General features: G+C 40.6%; 1 pseudogene; it reads right to left on the reverse strand.

Moving 5' to 3' along the window:
• Positions 1 to 4,029: 4,029 nt before the first annotated feature.
• LOC148055573 (uncharacterized) overlaps positions 4,030 to 19,639 on the reverse strand; it is a 78,156-nt pseudogene continuing 62,546 nt past the window's right edge.

Genomic DNA, 19,639 nt, shown 5'->3' on the forward strand with positions numbered 1-19,639 from the left:
GACTAATCAGCAGTGGACTCTCTCTCTAGGATTCAAGAACGAGATAGCCAAGGTCCCTCAGGTCTGCAATGCTGTTGTTATTATTTTCCTTTCCCATCTTCTCTAACAGTCACGCAATGTGGGGTGATTATGCATTCCTCTGCAGTAGTACTCCTGGGTTTGATGACCATAGAAAAGTATGTCAGTGCTGAAAAGAATAGAGTTTCTTTATTTAGCCTTGGCCATCTTTTCTTTGTGGTAGCAACAAAGCAATTTCTACTATGACAGAAATAGCCTGTAGCTCCAGAGGCAGCAGGAAAGCAAGGTGAAAGGGTGAAGGAGCACATACGCACTAAGTTGCCATGCTCCATGCTCAGAATCCTCCAGGACTGATGGCGTCCTCTCCAGCCCACAGACTTCTGTGGTCCCATTCCTTGAGACATTTGTACCTAAACAAGCCTGACTTTTGAATCCTTCAAAGTATGACTGTATCCTTCAGTGAAGGATATTTTCACATCTTATATTAGACATCACACTTAAGTGCTTCAGCTGATATTCAGGGTTGTCTACATAGATAATGAAGAGCATCAGTGAATCACTCATGGGAAGAGGTGAAGTTTGACCTCTCTCCCTTCACCAGCCATTCAGGCAATTCAAAGCTTTCTGCCAAAATTCAGGCTGCCTGAGTGCCTTTAAGTGAGACATTGTCACTTTTATTATTGAAATCCAAGACACTAACACAACATTCACTTGTGGGGACTTCATCTCCCCAACAGAAACTCACTTAGACAAAATAGAATCAAGATTCAAACTAGTCCCCAAACAACTAAAAAAACCCAACCCTCACACCCCCTGAAACTATGAAAAAGAGAAAAGTACCACCAAAAAAGCAGAGAAAGGTATCACAGTATGTGCCAGCTTCATGGCCTACTATATATTTTCCTTTAACAGTTTCTGCAACATTGGGAAGTATAGTGCAATCCCATGTCACAGGTGGGGATTTGATATAAAAATGGTAAGACTAGAACATGTACAGTATTCAGATCCATATACTCAAATTGTGTTGGCTTAGTGTTAGAGTGCTAGAGTCCTAAATGCTTTACAGGGAATATGCTTAGATGGGTCTCCTTCAGGTCAGATCAGAAGTCAGTGTCATTGGAATGGCTCATCCAAGCCCAGGACTAGATCACTTCTTGGGACTACTGGGGAAGTTGTGTTCTAAGGCTGGTTTGAACAGTTGAATGTGGTTTTTTGCCAGATGATGTTATGTAAACCCTCTTCATAAAACTTATATTACAATCATGGATAGATTTCCAGGCATAGGTTGTATGCCCAAATATATAAATACACATTTAGGAAAAAGTCAAACAAAAGACACAGAATGCATAGGATAGGATAGGATAGGATAGGATAGGATAGGATAGGATAGGGTAGGGTAGGATAGGATAGAATGGAATGGAATGGAATGGAATGGAATGGAATGGAATGGAATGGAATGGAATGGAACGGAACAGAACAGAAGAGAACAGAACAGAACAGAACAGAACAGAATAGAATAGAATAGAATAGAATAGAATAGAATAGAATAGAATAGAATAGAATAGAATAGAATAGTTTTCAGCTGGAAGGGACCTACAACGATCATCTAGTCCAACTACCTGACCAATTCAGGGCTGACCAAAAGTTAAAGCATGTTGTTAAGGGCATTGTCCAAATGCCTCTTAAACACTGACAGACTTGGGGCATCAGCCACCTCTCTAGGAAGTCTGTTCCAGTGTTTGACCACCCTCTCGGTAAAGAAATACTTCCTAATGTCCAGTCTAAACCTCCCCTGGTGCCATTCCCCAACATCCTATTGCTGGATACCAGGGAGAAGAACTCTGCACCTCCGTGTCCACTTGGCCTCCTCAGGAAGCTGTAGGGAGCAATAAAGTTGCCCCTCAGACTCCTTTTCTCCAAACTAAACAAACCCAGAGTCCTCAGCTGCTCCTCACAGGACATGCCTCCCAGCCCTTTCACCAGCTTTGGTCCCCTCCTCTGGATGCATTCAAGTACCTTAACGTCCCTCTTAAATTGTGGGGCCCAGAATGGCACGCAGAACTCAAGGTGAAGTCGCACCAACTCTGAATACAGTGGGGTAATCCCCTCTTTTGACGGGCTGGTTATGCTGTGTTTGATGCACCCCAGGATGCAGTGTGCCCTTTTGGCTGCCAGGGCACACTGATGACTCCTATTGAGCCTGCTGTCGACCAGCACCCCCAATCTCCAGTGGGCTTCTGCAATAGTCTGTTCAAGTTTTTAAGTTCCTTCTCTTTCTGCGGAGAGAAAATGAAGCTGATAAGAAACTTGCAAGAGTGTCAGGCACACAGATATTCATCCAGGCATTTCTATTTCAAATACACACAGGCTGAAAAGATAATCTTTTAGTTCTTGCTTTTGCAAGGTTTATGCTACTCACCATCATAGTTCCCATGCCATTTCGATAAGCGAGCCCCTCATCATTTGCAAAGAGCTTTCACTGGCTTCTTGCAAATTGGAGGAAATGAGCAATGGGTATACCACAGCCTGTGGGAATCTTCAGATCAAATCCTCCAATAACCATAGTCATCAACATCTTTCAATATAATGTTATTTAATAACAGTATCATTGGGAGATCATCTGAATTGATAGGTCTCTGGGGGAAGATAATGGACCAAAAAAAAGAAACCATGATAAGTACTCAAAATCTAAATAGACAATACTCAGAAGTTGTAGTGGCAAGGAGCCAGCAGGGGTAGACACATATACAGAGACAGACATTAAAATAAATACATATACATTTAAATTAAAATAGCATTATGATTCTTTTCTTCCAAAGCAAAGACAAAGTCAAGCAGATAGTTTTTTTTTCCTTCCTGATAGTCTGTATAGACTGTCTGCTCAGATTTACTTTCCAGTAAACTGAAAATAAAACTGATGTGAATATTCCAGGTGGGCAGCAAGGGGTCAGCTTTTCTGTCTCCCAGGCAAAATATTGTGTTTTCCAAATACTTAAAAGTTCTTCTTTGGGTATTTATGTGTTTTGCAAAAATGGCATTTTGCAACAGAGAATCATGGGAAATTTCCATCACAGCCTGCTGTACACAGGAGCTCAGAAAGCATTCAAAATAAAATAGCTCAAAAGTGCACCCAGGCAGCAGTGGCATGGGCAGTGTATGAAGCTACTCCACTCTGCTCCTGCTGTCAGTGCCAGCTGACTGCTTCCAAGAGCCTCTCTGTCCCCAAACTTGCCTGGCAGGGAAAAAAGTTACAGCTCTGCTGCCATACCAAAACAGAAAGGGGAGCATCACCCTGCCCACCTCTGGCTCCAGCGGTAACCAGGGATGGGGAGAAGACTTAACATGTCCAGTTCTTGTTCCCCTCCCCCTTTCCAGAATGGCCAAAAGTGCTGAGTTGTAATCTATTTCAGATTAGCAAATCAGAGTTCCCTACTCAACATCCAAATACATTATTTGCTTCTAGTCAAAAACAAGATCTTTGGTGATGATAAGCTGTTCTGTGAAAATATCTACTCAATGCTCTGTCAAAAGAGAAAATCAAGGTTCAAAAATTAATAGGAAAAAGAATAATGTGCCACATTATAAAGCCATTATGTGCCAAAAACTTGACAGGAAAGCAGTTCTGGTCCTATAAAAGCAGAGAAGAACAACAAGGCCAACTAGAAAAGCTCTAACAGCTTCAGATGGGGAATGATTATGGAGACTAGATTCTTTAGCCTAGAAAAGAGATGGTGGGTATGCGAAGGATTGTCAACAGGAGGCCATAACAGAAATCCATAAACTTATGAGTAGAAGGGAGAAGGTGAATAGAGCATGACTGTTCCTTACCTTCTTCTGTAAAAAACATGTCTGTATTAAATGTCAAATGGCCTTTGACATGGTCCCCCACAACTTCCTTCCCTCTAATTAGAGAGATATGGATTTGATGGGTGGACTGTTCGCTGGATGAGGAATTGGTTGGATGGCCGCATCCAGAGGGCAGTGGTCAATGGCTCAATGTCCAGATGGAGATCAGTCATGACTAGTATCCCTCAGGGGTCTGTACTGGGACCAGTACTGTTTAATATCTTCATCAATGACATAGAAGGTGGGATCGAGTGCATCCTCAGCAAGTTTGCAAACAACACCAAGCTGAGTGGTGCGGTTGATGCACCTGAGGGACGGGATGCCATCCAGAGGGACCTGGACAAGCTCGAGAAGTGGGCCCATGTGAACCTCAGGAGGTTGAACAAGGACAAATGCAACGTCCTGCACATGGGTCAGGTCAACCCCTGGTATCATTACAGGCTGGGGGGTGAAGGGATTGAGAGCAGCCCTGAGGAGAAGGACTTGGGGGTGCTGGTGGATGAAAAGCTGGACATGAGCCAGCTATGTGCGCTCACAGCTCAGAAAGCCAACCGCCTCCTAGGCTGCAGCAAAAGAGGCATGGCGAGCAGGTCAAGGGAGGTGATTCTGCCCCTCTGCTCTGCTCTGGTGAGACCCCACCTGGAGTGCTGCGTCCAGCTCTGGGGTCCTCAGCACAGGAAGGACATGGACCTGTTGGAGTGTGTCCAGAGGAGGGCCACAAGAGTGAGCAGGGGGATGGAACACCTCTGCTATGAGGAAAGGCTGAGAGAGCTGGGGTTGTTCAGCCTGGAGAAGAGAAGGCTGTGGGGAGACTTATTGCAGCCTTTCAGTACTCAAAGGGGGCCTATAAGAAAGATGGTGACAGACTTTTTAGCAGGGCCTGTTGTGATAGGACAAGGGGTAATGTTTTTAAACTAAAGGAGGGTAGATTTAGACTAGATATAAGGAAGACATTTTTTATGAGGGTGGTGAAACACTGGCACAGGTTGCCCAGAGAGGTGGTAGATGCCCCATCCCTGGAAACATTCAAGGTCAGGTTGGACATGGCTCTGAGAAGCCTGATCTAGTTGAAGATGTCCCTGCCCACTGCAGGGGGATTGGACTAGATGACCTCTAAGGGTCGCTTCCAACCCAAACTATTCTGTGATTCTATGAAGATGCATGGTGGTAGACTCAAAATAAACAAGAGATTCTTCTTCAGTAACACAGTTAAGCAATGGGGAGCCTCTAGGCATAGGACTTTGTAGGTACCAGACAGTTACATGGGCTTAGAAAGCATTTGGGTAAGTTCAAAGAAGAAAAATGATGTTTAGTAGCCTTCCCTCATATGAATGATACTCCTGTTGGCTAAGGGATTCCTTGGCCACAAAGTGCTTGAGCCTAGAAGACTGTCCTGTAAGAATTATCAGGCAGTTTCCCTGTTGTTATATATTGCTTGGCACCAGCTAGCAGCCACTTGCAGAGACAAGTCGACAGAATAAATGGACCTTCATGTATGTCCTATTGAACTATTCAGATGTTCAATATTCATTTTTCTTCCAGACTGGTACAAAAGAATAGCTGGTGCTGAAAAGCAACAGAAAAGAGCTATTCTGGTACACAGGTACCTCTAATTTTTCAGTGCTGGCAGTATGTCTGCAGCATGGTTAGACACCTGTAAAATATATTGACATGCATTCCAAATCTTCCACAGGCATCCTCTAGTTCACTGATTTGTACCATCACACTCACAAGCTCCAATAAGTAAATACTTATCAGATACATTTCTGTTGGTATTCAGCTCTCAGGCCTGAAGCTTCTTAAAGTCCAGGTGTTGCTCTAGGTAGAACCATGAACATAATAAAATGGAAGCTGTCTCCAAAACGAAAATCATTGTCTGGAAAGTCCTGTACCATCTTTCACCTTGCAATGTTTCCAGCACATTACCTAACACCAAACAATCCAGAAAGTGAACTTTGTTCTGTATTATCACATTGGAGCTTTCCCATCTGCAGCCAAAGCAAGCAGTAGGATCACAAAGGCTGACTGCATATTGATTTTGCAAGAGAATGCACATAACTTCAGAGAGCACCAATGACAGCTTTTGCTGTCAACACACCTCACTTTCCAACAAAGTTGGAAATGAAACCTTATTCACCTTTCAGCTGAAGATTTTCTGTGCTTCTGACCATTTCTGATTAACCAGCTCATCTCCAGATGCTTACAAGTTAGATACCAGATGTCTGAGACAAACAGGTCACTTTAACATAACTACTTTTTTCCTTTAACAAGTGAATTGCTGGGTCACTTATACCCACCCCTCTGAGAAAAAGAATAATGGAGCCCATAGAGCCCTCTGGATATCTATGTTTTTGCAATGATACTTTTTATTACATGGCTGGTAGGAGAAAGCAATTTTCTTCCGCACACTTATTTGCCTACAACTGAAAAGCATTAAGTGTTTCAGGCTGTAGTAATTACCATATTCATTAAAAGAATCCCACTTAACTCGGCCATGCTGGGATCTTGTGTGTTCTTTTGTCCCAATAAACTATCCCTTTTGACATGAATTACAGGCATTTCACTGGATGAGACCCAAACACATACATGTCTGGGGGCTGTATCTGTCTGCTCTGCATCTGCACAGTGCCTATTTGAACCTGGATGGCATTCCATGACAAAACTAAAATTCTTTTTATTATTGCAATAAAAGATAAGCACAGCTCAGCAGTCTAAGCATCATAAATAAAAGCAAAAATCTCAGTATTTTTGCCTGCAAAGACAGTTTCTTCCACAATGATACAGGTAATTTAGCTAATAGCTTTTAATTGTTGCTCATACTTGCTTACTGTTTGTCTGCTTACCACAGCTGTACGGAATAGGCATCAGAGCAGCACAGGGATAATGCAAACATTTTAGGAAGCTAAACACGCCTCATAACATTTGATGTCCCCAGACATCCCTCAGTGCTTGGTCGGGTTACAGATTATTTAGCTGTCCTGAGAATTTCCCTGACCTGAGTTAACTGTGGCTAAAGTTTATCTCTCATTTCCTGCCCTATCCCCCTCATAAACCCCAGCTCCTGGTTACACTGTCCAGCACTGAAGTCAAGCCTGAGTGTGTCACAGCTTAGGAAGTCCGGGACAGCTTCTGCCCCATCCTCGAGGCTGGCTGCTTCCTACTTCTTCCCCTCTCATGCCTTGTATGAATTGAGTGAATCTTAAACAAAGAGATTCAACAAAATCTCAACACTGGTTGTCAGAATACTGTGAGCCTAGAGACAGCTTTACTAGCCAAGATCAGGTCCCTTTTAGTGAGGCAAAAAACACCAGAGGACTCCAAAACTACTCTAATTGAATTGCTTCAGTTGTGCTCCAGTTTCTTCACCAGAAAAAGTATCTATTATTCCATCTCTTCCCCATTTCTCTTTTGTGATTGTATAGGTTAAACTATTCATTAAGTTTTCTGCTAATATATATTGTCTGCCAGCTGCTTCTGAGAATATATTTGCCTTTCAGCAGGGCTGCTTTGAGCTCTTTGGCACCCCTTTCAAAGCGTCGCCCCTGCACTGAACTGTGTTGCAATCAACGGAGGGCAGACTGTCAGTTCATAAACGTTTCAGTTTCAAAGCAGCAGAATTGTTTTATATTCCTTTACTGAGTGGAACTCGAAGCCAGTAAATCTGCTATTGAATTGGAGCGTACGGCAGAGTGCATGCTCCATTGGAAGGGGAGACAGGCGACTGTCAGCACAGAGGATTTACTGCTGCCTCCCCTAGTCAGGCATAGCCTTGCCCTATAAACTCGGCCATGCTGTCTTCTCACACTAACTCTAGCATCCTTAGAAAGCCAAACCCGGCTCCGCAGCCTACTTTGTTCCTAGAGCATCTACCAAGCATCCTTTGAATGAAAGATGCTGTGCATGCTTGCCAGTCCAACACATATAAAATCCAGACTCTCAGTTGCAGTCTACACAGGCAGACTGTCTCATGTCCTGCAACACCGGTGACTATGTGCAGGCCCAAGCACACAACTTCCATTGTACGGAATCAAGGCCTCAGTGAGCACTGAGACAGAGAAGTAGCAGAGATGGCTAAGGAGATGTAGAAAGTAAAACAAAAAGGTTCCAGAGTCATTAAATTCAAATTGTGAGTAGTTTAGGCTGGGATTTTTCATAGATGTTCAAGCGAGTGGGGCATCTGAATCCAGTTAAAATTCAGTGCAACTAGAAACATTAACTCACATAGGCTGTTTTAAAGATTCCAGGATCCACAGGCTTGTTTTTATGAACAGTAACTTCCTCTGTGTCATTTTTGACTGATATTTGAATAACCATATTCTTAGACTCATTGTTCTCCTCTAGTTAAGAAGACTGCCCCAAGAACTAAAACACATGTTAGACTGCCTTACGCAGAGTTAGGAATGCTAGTTAGTGTCATTACTGCAGAAAACCTTATCTGTAAAATGCTATAGAAGAAGAGATTTTTCTTGGGTAAAGGAGCAAGGAATCCAGCAGACAAGCAGGAGACCATAAAATAGCAACTTTAACAGTGATGGCACTGTGTCTTAATTATATACCCACTTGAGCTGCTTATATGCCAAGCAGATCTTTAGATGAAAAGGCAAACTCTCCTCTTCTAGCAGGGAAAGAGAAATTCTGTCTCAGTGTTTGCAGCAGAAGAGGCATGGAGAAAACAAGGAAGCAGAGTGGTGGGTGAACAACCACACAAGCTCATCTCTTACAGGAGTCCAAGGAAGAGGAAGCACACCCACTGATTTAGACCTTACATTTTACCCTTTTTTAGTTTCTAGGTTTTTAATGGGTTTAGTTACAGACTTATTTAGGTCACCTATTTCAGTCTTCCCAAATCTAAAAGAGAAGAAACTAAAAGAGAAAGAGCTAAAAGGTACCCATTGTTTTTTACTGCACAGTGTCTGTATTTTCTAAATCCGAGTTTTTCCCTATAAGTTCTTAATCCTGTGATTGCTTCAGACAGTCACTGAATATTCTTCCTTTCAGTTTCTTCTGCTACACTTAAATTTAGATCAAGGGTTGCAATCTGTCAGCTCCTGCTCTAGAGTTCTCTATTGGGTTACTTCACAATATTTCTCTCTAGAAAGCATTTACAGTATGTCCAAAGCACTATATAAGCATACATTAGTTAATTCCTACAGCTTTCCTTTACCATAAGCACTTTGTGTACCTCATGCTGTTTAGTAACCTGAGGCAGATCTACGGTAGAAACAGTTTATCTGGATTAGCCTCCTTGATTAAATTGCAACACACCATGCCTTGCAGAAAGCAAAGCTTTATCCACCATTCCCTGTATTTGGTTAATTTCTAATCCCTAAGAGACTTTTTATAAGAAGAGTGCCCCCAGCAAGTTCTGCTCACTGCCCCTTCTGGTGTCTCTTCCAGGGACCATATCATCCAGGTTAACAACACACCACACAGGCTCCCTTCAGCATATTTCTCCAAGCCTTCCTTACTTGAAACTTTTGTTCCTTTACCTCCATTCCACTCACGTCATCACACATCCTTTTTTTTAATACAGAAATCACTTAAGTGTAAACCCAGCTTGCAGCTAACTCCTTTAGCCTGCTACTGTTCATATTGCTTCAAATGTAGTGGCCTTTAAACTCACCTTCAAATCCTTGCTTGTGCCACTGCTGTTGAAGGTGTACTTGTTTCCACCTAAATTCAGCTTTTGTTCTTTGAATTACCTCGTCTTCATTCTCTTAATTATAAGTACAACTTGTTTCCTTAGACCCTTCTATGCCATGTTTGCTCAGGCTTCCCCTGTACCCACTCTCACCACGTTCTTCTTCTGACCTTGGTAATGTGTATCCCAAATCAGCTATGACCAGTTTAATGGATTGCTGTTGTTATTGTGGAGGCACTGATGTCCCACTGCAATGCCTGTGATTGTTTTATGCAATTGCTTTGTGTGAATGCTTATCAGCAGGACCAGAGAGGCCTTATGTTTTTGGCTGCTCTCTCATAGCACACTGCCTTTAATGCCTGGTTAGCCATCACATCTGTGGTTTCTCCACTGATCTCCAGCAATACTATCCCTCACAGCCACAAAAAATTCCAGTTCCCTGGTTCATCATTCCCTCTTCATTCACTTCTAACCTCTGTGTGGGTTTATCCAAGTATCTGTTACTGTAAGATAATGAATCTTTCCTGTCACCTCTCCCTGAGCTATCTTTACTCAACCTGCTCATTGCGTTCTCTTGGTACTGAATCATTTGGATGCTCCCCGAATGTACCCCATAGCCCAAAGGCACTTTGAGAGACCACTCAGTATCATGATATGAAACCTATATTAGCTCTGACCAGTATTTGTAAACATTTACAGAGGTGGGGATTTCCCAAACAGTCTATCTTACACTGTCATTATTACACTTTTCCTAGTATTTAAACCAAATCTTCCATCCTAAGGAATGATTTCTGAAGATAAAAGCATTTGAAAAACTGCTGAGAAGTAGAACTTATTGCCTTGAGCACACTCCCATGGTAACACATCTATTTAACTTCCATACAAAATCTTTGTGTTTCTGTCCTTTTTTCTATAGCATATGGACTTTAGTTATCTTGTCTGTCTAGCTAAATTCTTCAGGGCAAGTTTTCCTCCTCAGTATATTCACATAGTTCATCCAAAGAGGGAAATGAGAATGAGGAGTATATGAACTCCTCACTTCTGTATGCACCAGTGCAGAACAGTCAGTTGAAAATAAAAGTCATTACATGAAAATTTCCACTCTTGATCCTTTTTCTTCTTCCCTATAGTTACTGTTTCATTATAAGATTAGCATATCAGTAGTCAGAGAACAGGAACATTTTAGAGACCACCTATGTAATCTTCTTTCAACTGCTATATCCAACAGAAAAATCTGAATTTGCAAAATTATTCAGGAAAAAACTAACATCTTCATACTGTGAAAGATGTTCTTAAACTGTTTAGCTGGAGTTCTGCTATATATGAAAGGTATCCCTGTTTTCAGGAGTTACAAGTGCACTGGACTGAAATTTGATATACAAATTATTAACCTCAAAGAAAGTTTTCAGATCAGAAATCTAGGGCTCCAATTACTTGCCTTACCAAAGCAATACTTAGAGGGAATTAGATGGTGAAAGAAATGTATGTTTGAACTTCATTGTTAGAACTAGATTTTTCAGTGCAAGCAATACACTTGGAAGTGTGTCTAGTGCCTTCCCTCAACCTAGATTTTCAGGATTTTTAAATATAATCCAAACCTATTAAGTCACTTTCAGTCAGCCCCGTGAAAGCTGAGTATGGGTAGATAGCACCATATTCTTTTCTTTGAGATGCAGGTGATGAGATTAGAAAATTTGCTGCTACTCCTGTTCAAGAGTGCCAATCCATCTGTCCAACTCAGTCTCCTTACAGAGCATGTCTGTTTGCTTTACAGACAAAGGAGATCAAAGCCCTACGTAAGGATTGTGTTTGCACACCTTAAATACCTGAAGCAGCTCTCATGCCAGGGTCACAGCATACAAGTAAAACTTTATGGGCCAGTTAGAAAATCAGAGTGTAATATCACTTGACCACAGCTGCCTCTGGGATAGAGATATCAGCACATTAGTTTGCTTACAGCTTGGCTACACAAGAAATAAGGGAACCTCACAGAAAGTGAGGTTACCAAGATAAGAATTTCTCCAGGATGCTGCTTAAAAATTTCATCTTTTTCTTACATGTTTTCCCTGTTTATTCAGCTATAAATAATACCTGGAAAAGCATTCATGCTCATTTTCTCAGGCAGACATTCCTGCTCCGTTGCATTTCCAAAAGCATGGTAGCTATGGTATCAGCACACAGTTTTAGCCTATTAGTTTGCTGGCAATTTCAAAAACATTTGTCCCTAAGTACAAATATATTCAGGGTGACTCAGCTGTGATTTTCCACAGTGACTATTGAATTTGCATGCAAATTTGGAGGCTTGTGTAACTAGTTAATGAGCCCAAAATCTGAGGAGGAATAGAGGAGGATAGGTTGCGTATTTGCCTGAGCCCAAACACTGCATCTTAAATGTTATCCGAACCACACAGTCAGTGGAAGTTGGGCCAGTGGTACTGGTAGCATGTATCTGTCGAAGTACACAAATATCATACTGTGTTTCCATAGTATAGAACTTACTTACATAAGTAATTACAGAGCAGGCAAGATGTGGTGCTTGTTCCAGCAATGTGTCATTCATCTTGACTTTAAAACAGGGTTGAAAATAACTTTCAGAGAAATTAATTTTGCATTCTAGAGCCACATATTGTGCTCATTTAACTTGCACAGTATTTACTTCTAATATATTTGCACAGCATGTTTTTAGTTATAACTCTCTGCTGCTGAGCACAGTTGTAGCAAAAAAAAAGGCGAGTGACCTCACCTCCAGGCATGCAGAAGAAAACTACTAGCTAGCCCCGACTATTCACCTTGAATAGGACCAGACTGCAAAATATCTGAGCATGGGTGTGTAAATATCTATAACAAGCATTCCAGTCCTTCAGTATTTTGGAGCCAAACCTGGATACAGGAAATACAAACACCATGTGGGGAACTCCCATCACATGTTCTGCCTGTTGTTGGTCAAAAGAGTGGTGCAACAGTTCAGCCAAGACGGACTGTTTAATGAAGAGCACAGGATGGGGCTTCCATCCCCCATTATCCTGAGAGCAGCTTCCTATACCAGGAGCACATCTGCTCACAGAATAAAGACATGTCCACACCTTAGTGATAACATTTGCATGCAAGATGCGCATCTCGCACTCATTCAGTAGCCGTAGACAAATGCTACACATTCAGTGGGGCTGCAAGAAGCAGTTAAGGCCATGCCCGAGTATAGCAGCCCTGAGGATCTCAGTGGCACGCACTGAAAAAACAAAATGACCTTTCTCTGTCGTTTCCTCAGTACACTCACCCAGCAGTGCTCCATCCTCAGTAAGAAAAGGTGTGAGATTAAAGGAGAAAAACATAAAAAGAATGAGAAGAGACAGGTGGAAGAATGAGCTCATGCTGTAAGCAATCTCCAGATATCACAGAGTTACTTTATTTCTATTTTGGGTATTTTTTGGTTAATCCATTTTCTCAGGAAAAAAAAAATGAGTCTGAAGACAGAAAACAGCTAAAACCTGACAAATGTGTAAAAGCGTGTTCAGCCTCCTGCCTTTTGATTGCAGAAGCCAAACTTGAGAAAATAGCACTTGTTTTCTTGCAAGGCTTGTGTTAAAGATGCAGAAAAATTGAGGTAACGGGAGATTCTTGTGGAAAAGAAAATAAAGAAGGAACAGGACTCACTGGTAAACAAGACTTTTTTACAGCTAAGAATGGTTAGGAGTGGAACCAATGCAAAAATAATGAACACTAACTCAAAGCTGCACTATGTTCCTCCCATGCGTGTAGTCCTTCAATGGTCCGCTGCACCTCCCATCGGCTCACTTACCCTCAAGCCTTGCTACAGATGCTGGCTCCTGTGCAAAAGGGTTATAATCAGACACTCTGCTTCCCCATAGCTGCAGCCACTTTTTGGGAGGAGTCTGTAATGGAAATTTCAACTCACATTTGCATCTTTCCTCAGCAGTACATCTGCACACTGTTTTCAAAACACTAACTCCAAGGAGATGGACATTGCCATCACAATTGCCATCATTGATGATTGTGTGCAAAACTGCAGGTTGAGCCCACAGGAGCTCTCACTGTCTTTGTGCCGAGGCCTTGCTTTGCTTGCTGGCATTCCATGGCACAAGGAAGTAAGTCTGCAAACCAAACTTGAAAATAGCACAATTTTGTAAATAGAGAGCTATCTGACGCCTCCAGGGGAATCCTTGAGCTGGAACCAGCCTCTCAGCTTTATCTTTACAGCCTGCATTCTTGGCTGAAAAAAAACCAACCAGCACAAACCCAACAAAAACGACAAAAGCAGAAAAATGAAAGAGGAACTAAAGAAACTGAAATAGTTCAGAGAAGGAAGACAGAATATACTGTTCTTTAGCAGAGAGTAAAACCAGACAGGCAGGATTCCTCCATTATATACAGGTGTCAGGATGAAAAGTTTTGATGCAGTACATTGCAAACATGATCTCACAGCATGAACTGCAACAAGATGTGGGGACCAGTGATTGTTGACCCAGTGGTTGCTACGATTTTCGTGTGAAAGATTAAAGAAGTTTGAGTCACTGTGCAGAAGTGTGCCTGGCACAAGGTACTAATCATCCTTGGTGCAGCACACCAGTGGTCTTGATAAACTGTTTTCAGTATCTGCACCATCTCTCTCTGTAGCACAGCTGGACTGTCTTCTCACGCTGAAAGATAGTGTCACGAACCTTTACAGGGATTCCTCTTACAAAGAGATGAACTCAGGTGGAAGACTGGGCCCATGGGGCTTTGCACCAGTAGGAGTACTATAGGTATTTCATTGTCATAACTGGAACTACACAAGTCTGCATTAATCCCCCATTATGGCACATGCCAGTAAAACATGCGTACATAGCCTCTCAGTTTTGAACAGTGCTCAGAATGGAGTAACACAGCCTGTGGTGACTTTTGTAGATGTAAATATGGAAACAGATATAACCCATGCGTCAGTGAGTGTAGAACCTCTTCTGCTGGCCATATCAAATCTGTGCTTAAGAAGCTGTCTTTAATATTTAAAAGTAATTTTTTTTATAGTGTAGAAGTTCCCAGTTTGGTCATCTGTGTGAGACAAAATGGTGGCCACAACACAGGGAACTCCAACTCCACTTGTAGCATATTTGGCTTTGGAAATCTGATGTTACCGACTTTAGACACCTAGTTCAGTCATGCAGCAGTCCCATGTGTGTAGCACTCAGCTAGCACATGTCACAGTCTCACACTTCATTTATATGGTCATTAACTTCACCTTTCAGTAATACACCAGAATGAACTAAGACTGAGAAGATCACACATCAGTTTTCCCAACGTACTAATGAAGACAGCAACATGCATAAGAAATATAGTTTGGAAAGCTAAGGCCAGTGATTGCCTAAAGTGCTACCCCAGTGTGCACCCCTAGATACCATAAACATGAAGCTACTTGGGATGGAAAGGGAGGATGACTTAACCCAAAGGTGATCATAGTTCTAAAGCCAGGACAGTGTCATGAAGATATTTTGGAGTTAGCAGTCATAAAACGAACACAAATTATAGCCCAAAACCCTTAAAACTAGCTTCTGATTCAACAGCAACATGCATGTTTCTTGACCAGATTTTGTCCGCTTAATATTCTGAACAAGATTTTCATAAAACAGTGATCAGGCATCATTAACTTTCACTTTAAGCATATGAACAGCTTCAGTGATATTTATGATTATTTGATTTCTCTTCAGGCCAATCGCTTTGTGAACTAGAAGCAAACAACTCATAACAAAATGTGTTTGTGTACCGAACAACTTGAATATATGTATTCTCATAAAGTGAAAATCTTGATTAACAAATGAAACAACCCTGAAAACAAATCAAAGTGGTGTACAGGATGAGCACTACCAACAAAATGTGTGGTCACATAAATAAAGTTTGATTTGCTACAGGATTATCAGTAGAAGCAGTACAAGTCATGACTTCCCTCAGTGTCATAGTAAAGCAAGTTTTAAGAAATCTTGTCAAAATGGATGCCAGTTTTAACTATATACACCAATGCACGTTATCTTCAAAACATATAGCTTGATATTTGGAGTTGTTATGTAAATAACATGAAATTTAAGAATCTGTTTTAGGACTGATCCAATGCTCCTTTTTTTAAAGGATGATTTTTCACTGATGTATTTGTTTACTGATAATGCAAACAGTAAGCAATAAATTTGTGATACAAGGCTCTGAACAAATATAGCAAGTAAGCTATATGAGTTTACATTCATCCACAACTTTACTAGAGTAGTTTTTGTCCCTTCAAAATAAGATTAGAGAAAAATAAGAAAATAAGAAATTTTTTGGGCAATTGATGTGTTTTATCACAGGTGACTCCTCCACTATCCAGCAAAGCCCAAAGTCTCTCCTTTTCGAAAAAGAGGGAGTACAGGGGATAGAGGGGACAGTGAAAACAGTCTCCAGCTTCATTTAATTGTCTATTAATGCAGCTTCCATGCAGTTAGTGTCTTAGTGAACTTAACCTCTGACTGAAGTTTGTCAAGACAATCAAAACTTATTTGCATAAACAAAAGCTGTGATTACATTTTCCTCAAAAATCAGATTAGAAAATAACCCATTGCTATTGGAAAAAGAAAACTAACAGTCTTGCACTGGAAAACAATGCCACAAATAGGTGTGATATAGAGAGGAAAGAGAATTGTAAGGCCCACTTTCTTATTTGACAAGCAAAAGTGTGAAAATATTAATAGCAAATTTTCCCTTCAGTTTTCCATTTCCTTCTCCAGGTATCTGATGCCATGACACCATTCACAAGGGTCCTCCCTGTTTTCCTCTTATTCTTTCGGCACTAGGCCTTCAGTGCCTTAAAGTAAGGCAATTAAAACATTTTTTTTCAGTCTGAATGCTACCTCTACCCCTCAGTGTAGGCCCAGGAAAAGATTAAGCAAACATACACAGAAAATCTAAGCTATGAGATAAAAGCAGTAGTGCATCATCACCAATCCAGTGAAATCTAAAAGTTCTGTTCATCCGCTTTCACCCATACAGTTTCAATACCTGGCAATCTGAAAGCAAGTGCTAGAGCTAAACAAGCTGCAGTAGCTGATCAAATGCATTTTTTGCTCCCTTTATCCAGCAGGAGCTTTCATTATGCATCCATGACAGCACTACTGAGAAAATAATCTTCTTACCAGCTTCTACTTAAAATTAAATCCCACTATGCTAAATAGCCTGATATGTCTAAGCAGCACAGACTTTAAACTTTATTTTGCAATGTTTCCTGGCTATTCTTTACTATAAGAGGAAACAATTCAGAGCTTGTCTGGGCATTTCATCCACAGAACTGCAAAATATTTCTGAGAAATTTCAGAATATTGAATTTTCCTAAGACAAGACTTAAAGCATTTGTGTCCCTTTCCCAAGTTTACTAGTTATGTTTCATTTTATGATGAGGTTATCAAAATCCTAAGGTGCTTTATTCAAATTAATCTTTAATAAGATGAATTTTTCCCTCCTGATGAAGTGATCTAGCTCTCTCCCACAGGAATACTGTAGTATATATTCTATGTGTGTATAACATATATATACATCTATACATAGCTACAAAACAATCATTTCACAGGAGCAGGAAAACAATGTTGTGCATAGTCAGCCTGGTTCTCAGTGCTTTGCCTTTATGCTTGTACAAATTGGTTACAAAAGGTCAGTATGCTCCATTCACTTTACATTTCTATACATGGAAAACTGTTTAACTATACTAATTTCGTAGTTTTCCTTGTGTGGATTTATAACTGTTTTGAATTAGTTTTTCTTATTTCAACACATTTCTAATCAGGTGGAATCCATACAATCTGTGAAAAAGAGCACCCATGCAGAAATCCGCACCAGTTTATCTGAATCTATTCCAAAACTACTTTTAGTTAAGTGAAGGCAAATAATGTAAAGACCAGCTTTTACCTTGGTTGCAGTATTTTTATCTATGTCACATCATGTATGACCTTGAAGAAAAAAAGTCTTAAATCCAGTCAGCCACTAGAATTTGAAACACCATTTAATATTCAATATAGTGTAACATCTTCAAATATCACATTAGTCTTACCACCTATTTTGATCTATGTATGAATGTTTCTACTGTATGGCAATAAAAATGAAATCTTTCTTTAGCAGATATTGCAATTCTTAAAGAGGACTTAAAACTTCAATGTACCGCAGATAGGCTGCCCAACAAACTACATAAGTCCAGGATGAAGCTAATCCATAGTAGTTATTAGGTAGTAAAAAACAGTTTGATTTCATACTCTAAACTCATGGCACAACATGTTTTATGTACATAAACTATTTATATCTAAATAATATTAAGAAATTCCTGTTCAGGAAATGATCCTATTACATAGAATCAGTGGGACACTTCCAGGTACAGCTTTTTTTTTTTTTTACTCTTTGATATATTTTCTAATTTATTATCTTAATTATACATACATGTATGAATGCATAAATATGCGTACATCCTTCTGCACTTTTCTTTAAAAGTGCTGATATTAGAATAGTAAATCATATAAAATAATCACAGTTCTCAACCTATGACTCTAGTCTGTACTATACATGCCCAGACATAATCAATGTACAATACCCAGATTGCTCAGAAAAGCTGTGAAGAGGAAGCAAGAATTGACTGTGTTCTACATCTATAGCAGACATCAAGGTCTTAAAATGAATACTGTTAAGGCAAGCTCAAGTACAAATGTCACAGGAAGCTAGGGTTTTCATACAAGGAAAACACCACCCAAGTACTGAAAACAAAATGTAGTTTATTGGATATTTTATGCCATAAAGGAACATGTCTATGTTTGATTTAGAAACCTGTATGTGTATTACTACCTTTTTACTGCATTCTGTGTCACGCAGGTTGCATAAAATAAGGAAGGGATGTAATAACTACATTCACCCACAACTAGAAGCAGCAGTTAAAGACCTGCAATCCCTGAACAAAAGAAGGGAACAATAATGGCAATCTTCTGTAAGGAGTATTTTCTTCAGCTGAGAGGTAGGGGAAGATGAAAAGCGTAAAGTGCAGTTTGATGGAGCAAATTTTTTCCAAGAAACTACAAATCAGGTGCTGGCACTGGAACTTAAGCCTCATGAAAGGCAATAGACTTCAAGTGACACTGCAGAAACAACACATGAGGAAGAATGGCAAAGGAGTATGATAGACAAATTAAGGTACTGATGTAGGAATTTAATACCTGACTGAAAGAGGTAGAAGCTGAAGGTTCAGAGTGTTTTGAATTCCTTAAAAGGTTTGCATATAAACTCTAAAACACTTGTCCATGTAGGGAAAATACATTTATATGGTTTATTACTGCTTAGAGCTGTTTGAGTCTTACATTAGTTACAGTGATTTGGTTTCAGATTGACTAAGAAATTCCCAGGAGCTTCCCCATAGAGCCTGAGGAGCTGCTCCATTCATTCCCTGCCAACCTTCATGTGCGACTAAAGCTATGAACAGTGCTGAGGCAGCAGGACCCACAAGGCTGGGCTTCTGCACCTAAGCGTGCTTTGCAAAAGTGGTGCCCCCTGCCCAGCTGCCTGGGTTTGGCAGAAGGATCATAATACTGAACTGCTACATATTATTACAATCACACAGGGCTATCACACAGGACCAAACAGACAGCTTGATGGCAGTAATATTACCAATCTAGAGCCAAATCCTGTGCTTTTTGGTCAGACCTCCCATCACCTTTGATGGGAACAGAAAGAGTCATAATGGGAAACAGATCCTCAGCAACTGTGGAATTTTCCTTTAAAAGAGGCATGTGGAAATGAACTAGCACGTTCCCCATCAGCATTTGATCTAGTGTTTTAGATAAACCAGAGAAAGGGGAAGGATATGTTTGCTGAGAGGCTGCAGGTAGTTTCATTCCAGGTGTTTAAAATACCCCGGCATTAGACGTAAAGTGAAAATTAAACTAAAAAAAAATCCTCTTCACCTGATCCTTCAGGATGAGCTACTGTTGACATAGATGATATAGCAGTATTTTTCAAAGCACCAGCTCATTTAGGAGGAAGGAAATCCCCCTACCTCTATTTTCACAGAGGAGTTTTAATAAAGAGTGCCAAGAGCCATAGACACTGCTCCTACCCTGGCATCTACAGGACGCATCTTAAAGTTAACAGCTG

Source organism: Nipponia nippon, unplaced genomic scaffold, assembly GCF_047370975.1.
Source record: "Nipponia nippon isolate SJK-2023a ecotype South Korea unplaced genomic scaffold, ASM4737097v1 scaffold_20, whole genome shotgun sequence".
Lineage (NCBI taxonomy): Eukaryota > Metazoa > Chordata > Aves > Pelecaniformes > Threskiornithidae > Nipponia > Nipponia nippon.